This window comes from Oryctolagus cuniculus, chromosome X (genome assembly GCF_051225735.1).
Source record: "Oryctolagus cuniculus isolate XC-2025 breed Fujian yellow rabbit chromosome X, ASM5122573v1, whole genome shotgun sequence".
In the NCBI taxonomy this organism is placed as follows: Eukaryota; Metazoa; Chordata; class Mammalia; order Lagomorpha; family Leporidae; genus Oryctolagus; species Oryctolagus cuniculus.
In genome coordinates this window covers 105969264-105985433 of record NC_142888.1, presented here as the reverse complement: position 1 = coordinate 105985433, position 16170 = coordinate 105969264, and the positions used below count along the sequence as shown (strand labels likewise).

The following is a 16170-nucleotide window of genomic DNA, read 5'->3' as shown; positions in this document are numbered from 1 at the left end:
TCGGTTTCTGCGTTTGTTGCTTGGCATTGTGGAGATATTGTTTTCTTCTTTTTTTTCCTCACTCTGGTGGCTTTTCTCATTATACTATGACTCTAGATTAAGTGGACTGTCTGCTTTTGGTCGATCTTTAGAGGCTTGTGATGGATGTGGCCAGAGAGCTCTGTTCAGTTCTTCAGCGTTAAGGGTGTGCCAAAGGTGACACACCCAGGTTGGGAGTGATAAATCATCTCTCTCTCTCTCTCTCTCTCTCTCTCTCTCTCTCTCTCTCAATTCAGAAGGGAAGTAATTCCACACAGCAGAGCTATTCTCCTTGAAGGCAGTCAGTGTCTGATCTCTGGTCTCTGTGGATATAATATTCGTCTGCTCTGTCCCAAGGACCACACAAAGGATCTGTGCAGTCCTCAGTGTAAGCTCAGATTCCCCTGCAATCTCCCCCCGGGTTGCCAAGGTTACCATGTTTGTGGCATCTCTCACCTAGTACTCACGTCTTAGGTACTCCCTGAGCTCTCTCAGACACCCTCAGTTTTTTTTCACAACCTCAGTTCATAAGCTCCACACATTCACTAGGTCCTAACCTCCTGTTGTTTCTCCTTACCGGAGTAAGTTTTTTTGTGCTTGGCTGAGGGCAGGTGCAGCCCTGAGGTGGCGCAGTTTTTACTTGTCCAAAATGGTGCCTGCTCTTTGTCTTGCTCACCTTTGTAAGGTGAGTGGAGAGAATCGTGTCCATACCAGTCCCTTTCATATATTTATTTTTTTTCTCTCCTCTGGTTAGCCTGGTGAACATTCCCCCATGAGGCTTCAAGCCTCATTCCCTCTAGGCTCTTCATGTCGCTTTCCCACCAGTGTCTTGGGCTACTGAGGTTTCACCTCACCTCCCTTTCCAGCGCTGGTGCATAGACTCGGCGGCTGGGGTCCTGAGCTGTGGGCTCCCGTGCCCTCCACATAGCTCCGCAGTGTCCCACTAGTTCTGGAAGAGTTTCCTGTGCATTTTTTTCTGTAACTCTTTCCAGAGACTACAGTATCTCCACTTTTATTAAATTATCTTTTCCTAGACTATCAGTGTGCTTCCTCCCTATTCCGCCATCTTGGAGGACTCCTCTCTGTAAACACCTTTAACAAACTCATAATTAATCATGAACCGTATAAATCAGGAATAAGACACATGATGCTCATGATCACCACATATAATCACCTATACAGCTGATGTGAGCCAGTAGAATGAAGTACAAAAGTTCAGTTATATGAATTGGAAAAACAAACATAGAAATTCACTTTGTAGGTAGAATGATTAAATACTGATTTGAAAAAGAAGAATCTGTTTATTAGAATTAATGAGATTAGCCAGATTGTTGGACACAAGATCAATATGCAAAGACTTAGACACCTACACTTGCAGACTCCAGCAACACACAATTAGAAAATGTCACTAATTAAAACAAGCCACCTTTGAAAATAGTGACAAAATCTTGGATTCAACCTATTAAACATTTTTAATGTATTTTTTGAGAAAGTTCAAAACTTGTGAAAGCCAGTAAAGTAACTCAGTTTTGTAGATACGTTGATTCTCTCCAGATTTGTTTCAGTAAAAATATAAACAAGATTTTTTTCATGGAACCTAAAAGTTGAATTTAAACTTATATTGAAGAATGTTATAGGAAGTGATATGGCAAAAAAGTATTGTGAATATTACAAAAAAAAGAAAGTGGATTCTTTTTCATGCATCAAGACTTACTACTATAAAAAGTGTATTAATGAGAATGTTTTGGTATCATTACACGATGATCATACAAGCCAAGGAAACAGAATATCCTTTCATGATAAAACCTCTCAATAAATTAGGTATATGTGAAATGTACCTAGACATAACACATGATGCTATAGGTGAAAAGCCAACATCTATTATCATACTTAATGATGAAATGCCAAAACCTGTTTTTCTGACATCAGGAGCAAACTAAGGATTCCCATTCATAACACTTCTTTTCAACATAGTCATGGCCATAGAAAGAAAGAAAAGATCTCTAAATTTAAAAGGACGAAATACAATCTCATCTATTTGCAGACAACATGATACAGTATATAGAACATGCTTAAGACTCCACCAAAATAGCTATTAGAACTGATAACAATCAGTAAAGGAAAACAAAAGTCGATATATATTCCTCAGAAGTAATACAAAATATAGGGAAATATCTTGACATTGATCTGGGCAGTGATATTTGGAAATGACTCCAAAAGCATGGGAAACAATAGAAAAATAGAAAATTGGCAGTGTAACACACCAAAAAGTTTCTGAAAATCAAATCAACAGGATGAATAGAGAGACTCTAGCATGGAAGAAAATATTCATAAACTACATCTGATAAGGAGTTCATAAACATAACAGATAAATAAAATGAAGTCATTAGTAAGGAAATGAACTTATGAGCAAATTATGAATAGAAAGAATACATATAAAAGAATACATACAAAAGAAGACACATAAGTGATCTACAGGCAAATGAAATTTAAAAAGCTCAGCATCACTAGACTAACATTAGAGAAATGCAAATAAAATCCCAATGAGATATCAAACCTCACATTTATTAGAATAATTATTATCAAAAAGATATAAGGTAATATGTGTTAAGGATATGGAGAAATTGGAACCCTTGTATGCTGTTGGTGGAAGTTTAAATTAGTAGAGTCATTATAGAAAACAATATGGAGGTTCCTCAAAAAACTAGAAATAGAACTGCCATATGATCTAGCAATCCCACATATGGTTATGTGTCCAAAGGAAATGAAATCAATACCTCTCATGGGTCACCGCCATGGCTCACTTGGTTAATCCTCCGCCTCTGGCACTGGCATCTCATATGGGCTCCAGGTTCTAGTCCCGGTTGCTCCTCTTCCAGTCCAGCTCTCTGCTGTGGCCTGGCAAGGCAGAGGAGATGACCCAAGTGCTTGGGCCCCTGCGCCCGCATGGGAGACCAGGAAGAAGCACCTGGCTCCTGGCTTCGGATCGGCGCAGCACTGGCCGTGGGGGATATTTGGGGAGTGAACCAACGGAAGGAAGACCTTTCTCTCTCTCTCTCTCTCTCTCACTGTCTTAACTCTACCTGTCAAAAATCTTAAAAAAAATCAATACCTCTCAGATATCTGCACTCATGTTTATGGCAGCCTTACTAACAAAAGCCAAGGTATGGAAACAACCTATGTCTGCCTACAGACCCATGGATAAATAAATGTGACATCCAGATACATGGACACAACTTTACAGAAGAAGAAAATCCTATCATTTGGAAAAGTATTATAGGTAAACTTGGAGAATGTTATGATAAGTGAAATAAAGCATGAACATAAAGACAAATACTCTAATTTGTATGTGGAATCTAACAAAATGACTGAGCTCATAGAAGTAGAGAACAGAATGGTGGTTACCAGGAGCTGGGGATCTGAGGAAAACGAGGAGTTGTTGCCTAAAGGGTATAAAGTTTCAGTTTTGCAAGATGAATATGTACTGCGATCTAATGTACATCATGGTGACTACAGTTAATGGTACTGGATTATATACTGGGATTTTGCTAAGAGGATAGATCTTAAATGTTCTCAATGCACATAAAACCACAGCAAATAGATGGATCTCAAGAGTAAAATGAGTAAAAGGAGTGTAAGCACAAGAACATATAAACAATATGATGTTAATATATTAAGCTATATAATAGACAAGACTATTGTGATTAAAATCAGATCAGTGGTTATTTCTCATCTGGAGAGAAGAGATTGGGGTAGCAATTTAGAAGGGACAAAAGTAAACTATCTGGGGCAGTGTACTGTTTTATATTTGGATAGGGATCTGGGTTACACAGCTGTATGCATTTATCAATAATGAAAATGCTCTACTCTTATGATCTGTGCATTTCACTGCATGTAAATTATTCCTCAATTTTAAAAAGTCTGTAAATGCTGGAAATGATTATGTTATGGAATATTAAAAAAAAAGAAAGTTTCTTGAGTTACTTGAGGCTTAGGATACAAATTTCAGTGAAAGCATCAAGTATAGATTTTTAAAACCTGTACCTTAAGCATCTTAGAACAAAACATAATGTGATTCAAAAATGGCTCTGGTTTGAGGAAAGCATATGTAAGTTAATGTATATGAAAAGTTGAAATAAAATTATTTTATGGAAAAAAATGAATGCTCACTCTTATCAGTCATCAGGAAAATGAAAGCAATAGCTTCAACTAGGTATTTTAAATTTTGACCAGATTAGCAAATATTTTTAAGGTGTGATCATATCAAGTGTTGGTGAAGTAGAGCTATGGGTACTCTTTATTTATGAGAACAGTTCAAAAAGTTGGTGGAAAATAGAATTATAAATATTTTTGTATAATATTTTTTAAAAATCCATGCATAGTTTTTCCCATAATAAACATTTTCCATGAATGTTTTGAAGATCTGTGGTACTGCTAGCAGTGATAGCTAGATAGATAGATAGATAGACAGATAGATAGATATGGTTGTATTTGACAATAATTTGGTATTCATTAGTGAAGTTGAAGATATATACACACTATGACAGAAATTCTACCACTGTGTAGTCTAGAGATATGTGTTCAGTAGTTTTCCCTCTCTGAGAATAAAAACCTAAATAATAACTGCATAAACAGTTTTTCAGAATCTGTTCTGCCCACCTTCTCATTCCACATCTGAGTTCACGTCCTTTTACTCTCTTCTTTGTCACTCAGCTCCAACTTTGCAACCTTCCTTGCTGTTTGCCTAACACTCCAGCAATGCTGCTCTCTTAGGATGTGTGCATTTGTTGTTATCTCTGTGTGAAGCACTCTTCACTCAGGGGAACAATGGCTTGCTCCCTCACCTACTTCAGGGTTGGTTTTTCTCAAATATGACCTTCTCTGTAAGCTTTTCCGTGACCACTCTTTTTTAAAATGGTACCCTGAAAACACTCCCTACCAGCTTTCCTGCTCTAATTTTATCTATAGCTCTTCGTACCATCTAATGTGATGCTGGATATTTTAGCTAATTGTTTATTGTATGTCTCCTATTGCAATATATACTTCATGCAGCCAGACCCTATTGTCTGCTGTTTGCTGAAATCCATGTGCCTAGCTTAGTTCCTGGTCCACAGTAGGTACTCGGTGATTTTGTTGAATAAATACATGGATGTTCCTAACAACATTGTGCTTTAAGTAGACTTTATTTTTAGAGAAGTTTTAGGTCCACAACAAAATTGAACTGAAAAGTACTGAATTCTCATACATTTTCCCTTTGGAAAATAACTCCCCATTTTTCTTAAGGAAATGGGCTTTAGTGCAATGATGGTGTAACTAATAGAACATCCTTGTGTGTTCTAGTCACCAGAAGAGTTTGAGAACCAAGCTGAATCAATCAATCTTTTCCTCTCTCCCTCCCTGCCTCCCTTCCTCCTATGTTCCCAACTCCCCCGCACACTCCCGCTCTTTCTCTCTCTCCTTCCACCCACCCCTCTTCTTGATACTTTATTGCACTTACTAATAAAAGAACAGAGGCATTCAATTCATTCCATATGCCTTTCCAATGACTAAAATCTGCACTGGGTATATTTAAGAGTGGTTATCAGATTTGATGACACAAAGGCTTGAGGTGGTATTTGCATGACATTTTACATAAGATTGAGGTAATATCAATTGTCCATACAAAAGATTGGGGCAGGGCCCGGGATTGTGGTATACTGTGAAGCCGTGGCTTACAAGGCCAGCTTCCCGGTGATGGTTCCTGTCCTGGCTGCTTGCAATCTAGCTCCTTGCTACTGGCCTGGGAGGGTAGCAGAGGATGACCCAAGTGTTTGGGCCCCTGCTTCCTGCATGAAAGACCTGAATGAAGCTCCTGGGTTTGGATTGGTCCAACCCTGGCTATTGCAGCTGTTTAGAGGAGTGAACCAGCTGACTGAAGACAAACCTTTTTCTCTTAGTCTCTCCCTCTCTCTCTGGAGCGCTTCCTTTCAGTCAGTCAATAAATCATTAAAAAAGCAAACAAGAAAGAGAATGGGGCAGCTACTCACACCTTTGATGGGATCTCTTGGCCCATTCTCAAAAGAGTGTTGATTACCTTCTGTTGTCATGATCCCTGGAACTAACTTGCTTCCCTACCCATTTCTGTACTGGTTCTTTGATTATTCCTTCCACTTCAAGATTCTCTAGTCAAATAAATTTTGTGGGTTGCTTTTTTTTGTTGTTTTCAATTTAGTTCTCATAGTCAATATATGTATTTTGCTTTTTTACATTTTCTGTTATAGCCATTATGGCACTGCATTATCCATATTTGATTCTAAGATCTCAGAAGGGATGGAAACACTCACTAAAACATAAAACCTTTCATTTGGCCTTTATTGGCCATTAGGAATGGCAAAAATAATTGAAGTGAGATGGTTTTATCATCTTCTTTATTTTTGGTCATTGAAACCATCCTGCGCCACTGCTTAAGTCTCCTGGGGCAGTGCTAATAATTTGGGATAGACTTTTAGTAAATTTAGTTTAATTTTGCAGGTGCTGTTAGGAAAAACCAGCTGGCTTGAATAAAATTGCCCCCTAGATGCCATCTAGCCATGATATTATCAGCTTTTTGAGAGTTTTCAGAATAACAGATGAGATAATAGTAGGTTTTTCAAATCCCAGTTTAGATCTGATTTTGCTGCATTCGACTCCAATGATTTTGCAGAAGCTATTATGATTCAGATCTACCTCTAATGAACTCTCCTCACGTCTTCTCTTCCTCCATTTTCTTCACAAATGAAATCTCTATCTTCCCCTCTCTCCTTTTGTTTCTCACACATTGAGACAAGCTAAAAACATAGTCATACAGGTAATGAACCGACCTCAAGTCATCTTTGGTGCAGTAGGAGAGCTCCACTTTCAGCATATTTATTGCAGATGTAGAAATGCATAATAGGTCTCTGTGTTAACCTATGGGATATTATGCAAAGTGGAATAAACCAGGCACAGAAAGACAAAGACTGTATGATCTCATTTATATATGGTAGATAAAATGGTAGAACTCACAGACGCAGAAAGTAGAATGGTGGTTATGCAAGGACTAGAAAGAGAAGAGCAGATGTTGATCAAACTGTCCAAAGTTGTGGTTGTAGTTCTAGAAATTTAATTTACAGCATGGGATCTATAGTTAATACTGTAATATATACTTAAAATTTGTTATGAGAGTACATCTTAAATGTTTAAATTAACCACACATTCAGTGCAAACTGTTAATCTTTACTTAATATATGCTAAATTGATCTTATGTATATAAAGATAATTGAAAATTAATCTTGATGTGAATGGAAGGGGAGAGGGAGTGGGAGAGGGGAGTGTTGTGGGTGGGAGGGAAGTTATGGGGGTGGGGGGAAGCTATTGTAATCCATAAGCTGTACTTTGGAAATTTATGTTCATTAAATAAAATAAAATATATAAAAAAAATAAATTAACCACACATTCAAAAGAGTAACTCTGAGGAAATTGACGTTAATTAGCTTTGCTATACTAATTATTTATGTGTATATCAAAATATGCACACATTAAATATAGACAATTACAATGGTGCTTTAGCATTACAAGTGTCACATACATATATAATTCTGACTGAGGTTGCCAAACTATCTCAAATAATTGAGTCCTACCAGTCTCTTTCTCTCTTCTAGTTCTAAGATATTTAGAGAATATAATCCAAAATATAAATCCTTGATTAAATAAACTCATCTTTCTTGACATATTTTCTGAAATGCCCACAGTTGTTGCTTTGGGTTAAATCCTTAATTAAATTCAAATGGAATGTAGTGGAAAGTTTTTGGGGAAAATAAATTTGGAACACATTTATAAGCTATAAGGAATTAGGAGGTATGATTTTTTAAAAAAATAATAATGAAGCTGTTAACCATCATTAAATCCCTAACTGTGGGGGTGCCACACACAGCAGATTGAATCCTTGGCCTGCAGTGCCAGTATCCCATATGGGCTCCTGTTCGGGTCCTAGCTGCTCCACTTCTGATCCAGCTCCCTGCTAATGCACCTGGGAAAGCAGCAGAGGACTGCCCAAGTGCTTGGGCCCATGCACCCATGTGGGAGACCTGGAAGAAGCTCCTGGCTTCAAATTGGCTCAGCTTTGGCTGTTGCAGCCATTTGGGAAGTGAGCCAGCAGATGGAAGAACTAAGAAACTCTCTCTCTCTCTCTCTCTCTCCCTCCCTCCCTCCCTCCCTCCCTCCCTTTCTCTCTCTCTCTCTCTGTGTGTGTGTGTGTGTGTGTGTCTTTTAAGTAAGTAAATCTTAAAAAAAAAAGGTGACTTGATCAGCATAGCCCTGACTGCTAATGGACAACTTAATACATTATCCCTCTTAGTAGTTTTTTTGTCTGTTCTACTTAATATGACTGGTTTAATTCTGTAATTAATACACAGTTATTCTTAAGTGTTGAAATTTAACTGAAATGTGATCCCTGTTAAACATAAGAGTAGGAATAAGAGAGGGAAGAGATGTCCAATTTGGGACATGCTCAAGCTGACTTGCCCCAAATGGTAGAGTTAAAAACATACCAGGGGACTCCAATTTAATCCTATCAAGGTGGCATGTACCAATGCCATCTCACTATTCCAAGTGATCAATTTCAGTTCACAATTGATCATAATGAAAGGACTAAGAGTCAAAGGGATCACATAAACAAGTCTAGTACCTGCTAATACTAACTGATAGAATAAATAAAGGGGAGAGTGATCCAACCTGGGAAGTGAGATACTCAGCAGACTCATAGAATGGCAGATGTCCTAAACAGCACTCTGGCCTCAGAATCAGCCCTAAAGGCATTCGGAGCTGGCTGAAAAGCCCATGAGAGTATTTCAGGCATGGAAAGCCAAGACACTCTGGCAAAAAAATAAATAAATAAATAAATAAATAAAACAAAACACAACAAACAAACAAACAAAAAACCCTAAATGAAAGATCTCTGTAAGTGAGATCCCAGTGGAAAGAACAGGTCTTCAAAGAAGGAGGTACCTTTCTCTGAAGGGAGGAGAGAACCTCCACTTTGACTATGACCTTGTCTAAACAAGATAAGAGTCAGAGAACTCAAGGGGCTTCCATAGCCTTGGAAACTCATGACTGGTGCATAGGGAGATTACTGAGGCCATAAACAGGAGTGTCAATTTGTAAAGTCAACAACAGGAGTCACGGTGCACTTACTCCTCATGTAGGATCTCTGTCCTTAATGTGCTGTACATTGAGACTTAATGCTATAATGAGTACTCAAACAGTATATTTCACTTTGTGTTTCTATGGGGGTGCAAACTGTTGAAATCTTTACTTAATGTATACTAAACTGATCTTCTGTAAAAAAAAAAAAAAAAGAAATTATCAATTCCCAACTTGACTCTCACTGGGATTAAACATGACAATAGGTCTGATCTGATTTCATCATCATTTAAAAAATCATCTCTTATTTTTCACTTTTTGTTTGTGTGGGAGCAAACTGTTGAAATCTTTACTTAATGTATACTAAGCTGATCTTCTGTATATTAAGAGAATCGAAAATGCATCTTGATGTGAATGGAAGGGGAGAGGGAGTGGGAAAGGGGAGGGATGCGGGTGGGAGAGACGATATGGGGCGGAAGCCATTGTAATCCATAAGCTGTACTTTGGAAATTTATATTCATTAAATAAAAGTTAAAAAAAAAAGATTCAGAGAGCAACTTAAAAAATCACTAACTGAATTAGCATATTATTCTGGAAAACATGAATGGAAATTTGGAGCTTGAGGATGGTCAGTGATTTGGATTGGTAATGAGAAAGGGAAAGCTTCAGCTATTCTTCAGTAGCTTCAAATGGACTAACTTCTTATGTAAGACTTTGTAAAGCAACAGATTCAACTGTAGCAGTAAATTTATGTAATTTTAGCACAGGAAATTATCTTCATTTCCAATAATCTCATCTCATAGATAAGGAAACTGAGGCATAAATAGAGTGTAGAAACCCAAGGTCATGTACCTAGCCATTGACCATAACCTCATAATCTTGTCTCTGTATATTTTGTTCCAAGAAATACTTCTGTGCCTTTTTTCTTGGCACTCTCAGATGAATTCTGGAGCAGAGGTGGCCAAATTATGGCCTATGAGCCAAATCCAGTTAGCCTGCTAACTTTGTAAATAAAGTGTTGTTGGAACACAGCCATATCCATTGATTTGTTATTATCTTTGTCTGTTTTAGTTCTGCTATAGCGAAGTTGACTAGTTGTAACAGAGAACGTATGATCTGCAAAGCATAAAATATTTACTATATGTTTACAGGAAAAGTTTGCTTACTGGTGACCTAGAACTCGAAGTCTGTTCTTACTTAGCTGTGTAGAGACAGTCTATCTCTTCTCTGACCTCTAACCCCCCTCTGAATTGAATCAGAAGGAACAAAAAAGAGGTCGATGACGTGTTTGGTGGCCTTCTGCCAGCAGAGTGAATCCTTGAAATGGCCCTTTTCCAATTAGCCCTTCCTTGCTTGCCAGCTTCCAAGTCACTCCAGCTTGCTAACGCCTCCCCACCATTTGCCAGGCCATCTGCATACAATTGGTCTTCTCAGGAATCATTTTAGCACCATTTCTGTTCATTTAGCCATGCTTCTGATTTTTAAAGGCCCCTTATCCGTTTCTTACAAGAAGACATTTTACAAAACACAGACATTCAAAATATCACAAGATTTTTTTTTTTTTTAAAACAGGGAAGAGAAGCTGTTTCTCCATGGGGAGCCAACCTTCAGATGATGAACTGCCTAATTTGCTTTGTGACCTTTGGGATATTTTACGCTAAATGTAGAGGTGGGTCTGGTGTACTGACAGTGTGCCAAAGCCTTTGAAAACTTGAAGATGTATTCCTGTCCCTTTTGCAAATAGTTGTTCAATCTGGTCTCTGAGAAAGGAAGGACTTTGTAAGAGGAGTGGGTGAGAATTAAAGGGACTACGTTTTAAATCTGTAACTGTGCTTCGTTCAGGATCTGTGGCATTCTTTTTGAATAATACTTTTCAATATTGTTAGCTATTGTTAGCACTTAATATTAACATTAATATTGTTAGCTAGTATTGTTGGGACCTAATATCTATTAAATCCTTTGATACATACTTAACTTGGTTAATAGAGACTGTTTTCCTCCACATTTAGTAGGTTATTAAATTGAGATGCAGAGAAATCAGGTGACTTGCTCAAGCTCACATAAATAATAAGCGAGTCAGAAGTTGGACCCAGATTTCTCTACTCACACTGTCTTTCCTTTTCACCACCTCACTAGCATGATTTTTTAAATGAGCAATATTACAAGACCTTTTAAGTGATAAGATTCAGGAAACAATCATTCTATGATACCATATAACTCAAGGGGGAATTGTGTCTGTGCCCAAAGGTTATTCCCAAATAATTGTACTTGCTGATCTTTATATAAGACATTCTGGTTATAGTCAAAAGTTGGGACCATTTTACACTTGCAGTGTTAAATCAGTTCATCCAACAGCCAACATATTTTGAGTATGTACTATGTGCAAAGAGCTGTATTCTAGTCATTCAGAGATGTCAGTGGTATGGTCATTATTCTCAGGAGCTCAATGATTGTATCAGAATTGATAGACATTAATTAACAATTATTTGTTGACTGAAGGAATGAAGTGCTACGAATACTACACCATTTTAGAAAGACATAGGACCTATCTTTCTAAATTGCATTTTAGTTAGTGGGGAAAACACATGGTCAGATAATGGAAGTATTAGATGATTAATAAAATAATAGATGTGGGCATGCAGTGAGGAATTAGGTAGATAAACAAAGTAGAGAAGGACATTTCTGTCAGGGAGACTTAGAATGTACAAAGTCACAAAGACCTGAAATAGCCCAGTGTATGAAAGAATTTATAGGTGGTTCCATACTGCCAGACTGTGAAAGGAAATGTACTGGGGGTAATGTTTTTCATTTAACTAGCATTTATTGGGTATCATTTGTGTAGGGCACTGGAGTATGATCTGTGGGAAGCACAATAAATAGAAGAAATTACTTTAGAACCCTGTTTTCAAGGTGATAATGTGCTTCTGGTAGATAAAACAAATGGGGCACATAAGCAGATGCATGCACGTGTGGCCTAAATTGAAAGTGTTATGGGAGCCAGAGCTGTGGCATAGCGGGTTAAGCCACCGCCTGTGATGCCAGCATCCCATGGGGTGCCAGTTCAAGTACTGGCTACTCCACTTCTGATCCAGCTCTCTGCTCATGTGCCTGGGAAGGCAGTGGAGGATGACCTAGAGGAAGCTCTTGGCTCCTGGCTTCAGCCTGGCATGGCTGCAGACATTTGGCAGGTAAAACAGCAGATGAAAGATCCTCCCTCCCTCCCTCCCTCTCTCTCTTTTTCTCTCTCTCTCTTTCTCTTTCTTTCTCTCTCTCTCTCTCTCTCTCACACACACACGCACACACACACACACACATACACACACACACACACCTGTCAAATAAATTAATCTTTAAATAAGTGGAATGAGTTTTGAAGGAAAAATTACTAAGGGTGTGATCAGTAGGCCAGGGGAATCCTTAATTTAAAGGTAATTTTGCAATTGCCCATTGAAAGGAAAAGGCTATTCCAATTTGAAAAAGTCCAGTAGGTTCCAACTTGTGAACCTCACACTTCTTGGGACCAAGGATGTATTTGAGTACTAAGTACTGCCCATGGACTGGCTGAATAGAATAACAGAGGTACCATTTCTTGTTCCATTTGATCAAATAGGTCCAGTTAGCTGCCATGATTCATAAATTGTAAGTTTTAATAAAAACTTTACTCAATCACTCTTGGCATCAATGTTCTCAATCAGTTGCTGCTGTTGGATGAACAGTCCCACAAACGGGCTGTTGTGAGGAGGTCTTGATAGTTCTAAAATGGCAGGAAGCACAGGCTTTAGGGAACAAGCAAAAGTGTCATGCCTTCTCCATATGCTTGTTTCATGGCCAGGCTCTCTGCTGGGCACTGGCCTGATATAATGAGTTGCTTACTGAGCATAATTTTAAGGATACCCTCTAGTGTAGCAGCATGAATGGGGCAACACAGAAGATCGCTCAGAGGGAAGAGCTTTTATGACCAATTTAACCTTAAGCAAATGCAACTGGGAGAATAGCATGCATTTTTCCCCCTCAAAATGTAACCTATTTTTTCCCTCTACAAGTTGAAGAAACAGATGTAGTCTTCCAAGAGCTAAAGAGAAGATGAAGGTTCAAGCAGAGAAGAATGGGGTTGGAATTTGGAGATGCAATAACATGCCAATGTCAAAGCTCAGATGTTTTGGAAGGTAAGTTATTTTTTTTAAGATTTCCGCCTACACCCAATTCCCATAGGAAATGCTTAGAGGTAAAAATAATGGAGAGCCCCAGGCCCCTTTCTTCTCCCAATCACAAATTGATAGATAAAGGGGAAGAAAAAATTGGAATACACCATATTTTCTCAGGGCCTTGGGCAGTTTAGGTGAGGAGAAAAGTTGAGTTTTTGAAAGCAACTTTCCTGATAGTTTTAATGATCTATAACTATTTTAAAATTTATTGTATGTGAATGAAATAGACTTCATTTGATTGTTGTTTATAGCTCTTGCCTATATTCCTGCTGAACTAGAGTCTTTTTGTTGAAGTCTGTATTTAATGGAACACTATGCTTTTGACTATAATGTAAAGTAGAAATATGTTATTTCAAAAATTTAAAAACAGGAAAATTAAAAACAAAATGTTGCCTAGTCTTATTTTTTTTTCTTCTTTTCCTGTTGTGCTACTTAGTTTTGCACCATACCTCGCCTCTCTGTTTTTCATCCCCATCTTTTCTGCTCATCTACTTGTGTTTCCTCTTTCACCCTCCCCTTCCTTTGCTCCATGTTTTATGGAGTGTTAAGAAAAATCTCTCATCTCTTTCTCTGTGTTTCTACATTTTTGTGTTAGTCTTTGTCTCTGACTCCATCTGTCTGTCTGTCTGTTTCTCTGAAAAGGGTGAGGACCTGGCAGAAGACTGAGAGGGTTTTTTTTTTTTTTTTCCATTTCAACCTGAGGCATGAAGAAATGTCACAGTCCCCTCATATAGCAGATATGTCTAAGTTACACTAAGTTAAGTCTAAGTTACACTATTTTAAATTTAGATAAAAGTATGTCAGCCCTATACCATATTCTGTCAGAAGTTCATTGCCTTTCTGCTTTTTCCCCTATCAATTCAAAAGGACTGACATTTTATTATCACTTCTAGTTCCAACCTTTTGCGTCCAATGGGTTTTCATTCTTATGGTCCACTCTCTCCTTCCAGTGTTCCTTATTTCCATGCCAGTCCAGAATTGGCAACTCACTCATGTTTCTTTAATTTTTACAACAAATGCCTACTTATATATAAACTTTTCATTTGGCAAAATGGGTGTTTCACAGCATCCAAAATATACTCCTGCACCTCACCACAAATTCTTAATTATTATATGGGGAAGTTCAACTTGCTCTGCTTTGAAGGTTTTTCTTTTTAATCCAGATCTTCCTGATCTCACCTTCTATACCCCGTTAACTCTCAAGTTATTTTGTTAAAAAAAAACACATTGCTCCTTTTCTGAGGCATTCTGTCAGGTTATTAAAATAACTTTTTCACCCTAATATAATAATAGTTGAAAGCTTACCTACTTCCTGGGAGTTCTGCAAGGCCCCCTGTGGATCCTTGAAGGGACTGGGGAGAAGAGGGAGGCTCAGGCAGCGGGGTTCTGCACATTCACAGCCTTGCTTCAACCAGATCAGCTTTACTTTGAACTCCTCTTTATTTGATTTCTTGACCATTTGGGGGTGAAAAAAGTTTCCATTCCTAAAATAAACTTTGAAAATCATTGCTTTAACACATGAAACTTGTTAGCTGCAACACTTGAACTGACAATGTATAAATATCAGTATGCTTCCAGAAGAAGGCTGAGAACATCAAAGATGTCAGATCTGCAATATTCATTAGAAATGATTCAAGGAAAATAAGGATGTTTGAGAGAGGTCATAGCAGATACCTTGAAAAAAAGGAGAATGATTGTGTCCTTTGGTGAACTTGACAGAGATGAAATTCTTGGTAAAATGGAGTCTGGGGAATGATGGCATTTATGGAAAAAGAATCCCTTCCTGTTCCTCGTGGACATTGGAGTATTGCTGTATGTTGATTGTATGAGACAGGAAGACTCTCCAAAGAGACACTTAAAAATTGTGCTATACCAAAGAAACAGAGCCCTCAATTTCCTGCCTTTTTCCCCTGTATATGAGCAATGAAAAGTTTGACTTTCGAGTTTAAGATGATTTAAGTATTTTGAAGCCATCCTAAAAGCTTTCCTTGTTTCTCATACTTCCTGATCTTGATTGTGTCTGACAATGTGCAACAGGACTCCAGCTGTTCCTTAGATAGATTAGTTTGATATATACTGCTGTCATTTAAGAAAAATAAAAGTTTATGAATTATGCATTTCTTCTTATTAACTGTTGTGACAATTAAAAAAAAAGCTTGTGGGTTTCCTGAGCCATAGAGATATATGGCATTTTGGCTTGCTCTTCAAATTGAGGTTGTTTGTCCATATCTTATTTCATTTAGGGACTATTATCACCTTTAAGGTAGTGGTTGCCTTTGATTCATCTTTGTGCTCTCCATAGTTCTGGGCAGGTAGTAGGTATGCAGAGATAATTTGTGGAATTGAATTATTGTCATAGTAGACTATAGCTCAACATGACATTTCACGTTAAAATAAGTTGGGATTGGTGAGGAATACCGAGGTAGGGAACTGACTATTTTATAAATTTTTTTTTGACAGGCAGAGTGGACAGTGAGAGAGACAGAGAGAAAGGTCTTCCTTTGCTGTTGGTTCACCCTCCAATGGCCGCTGCAGCCAGCGTGCTGCAGCCGGCGCACCGTGCTGATCTGATGGCAGGAGCAAGGTACTTCTCCTGGTCTCCCACGGGGTGCAGGGCCCAAGCACTTGGGCCATCCTCCACTGCACTCCTGGGCTATAGCAGAGGGCTGGCCTGGAAGAGGGGCAACCGGGACAGAATCTAGTCCCCGACTGGGACTAAAACCCGGTGTGCCGGCGCCACAAGGTGGAGGATTAGTCTAGTGAGCCGCAGCGCTGGCCTATTTTATAAATTTTTAAATGGTACCCATTT

At 38.3% G+C, this 16170-nt stretch overlaps 1 protein-coding gene across 3 annotated transcripts in view; it reads left to right on the top strand.

The window, feature by feature from the left end:
- The window catches only part of LOC149119716 (uncharacterized), a 367358-nt gene that overhangs the window by 316667 nt on the left and 34521 nt on the right, over nt 1-16170 (top strand). For all 3 annotated transcript variants that reach the window (XM_089324683.1, XM_089324684.1, XM_089324685.1), the window contains 2 exons: nt 10729-10825; nt 13200-13322. The gene's annotated coding sequence lies outside the window, so the exon portion shown is untranslated. The remainder of the gene's footprint in view (nt 1-10728; nt 10826-13199; nt 13323-16170) is intronic.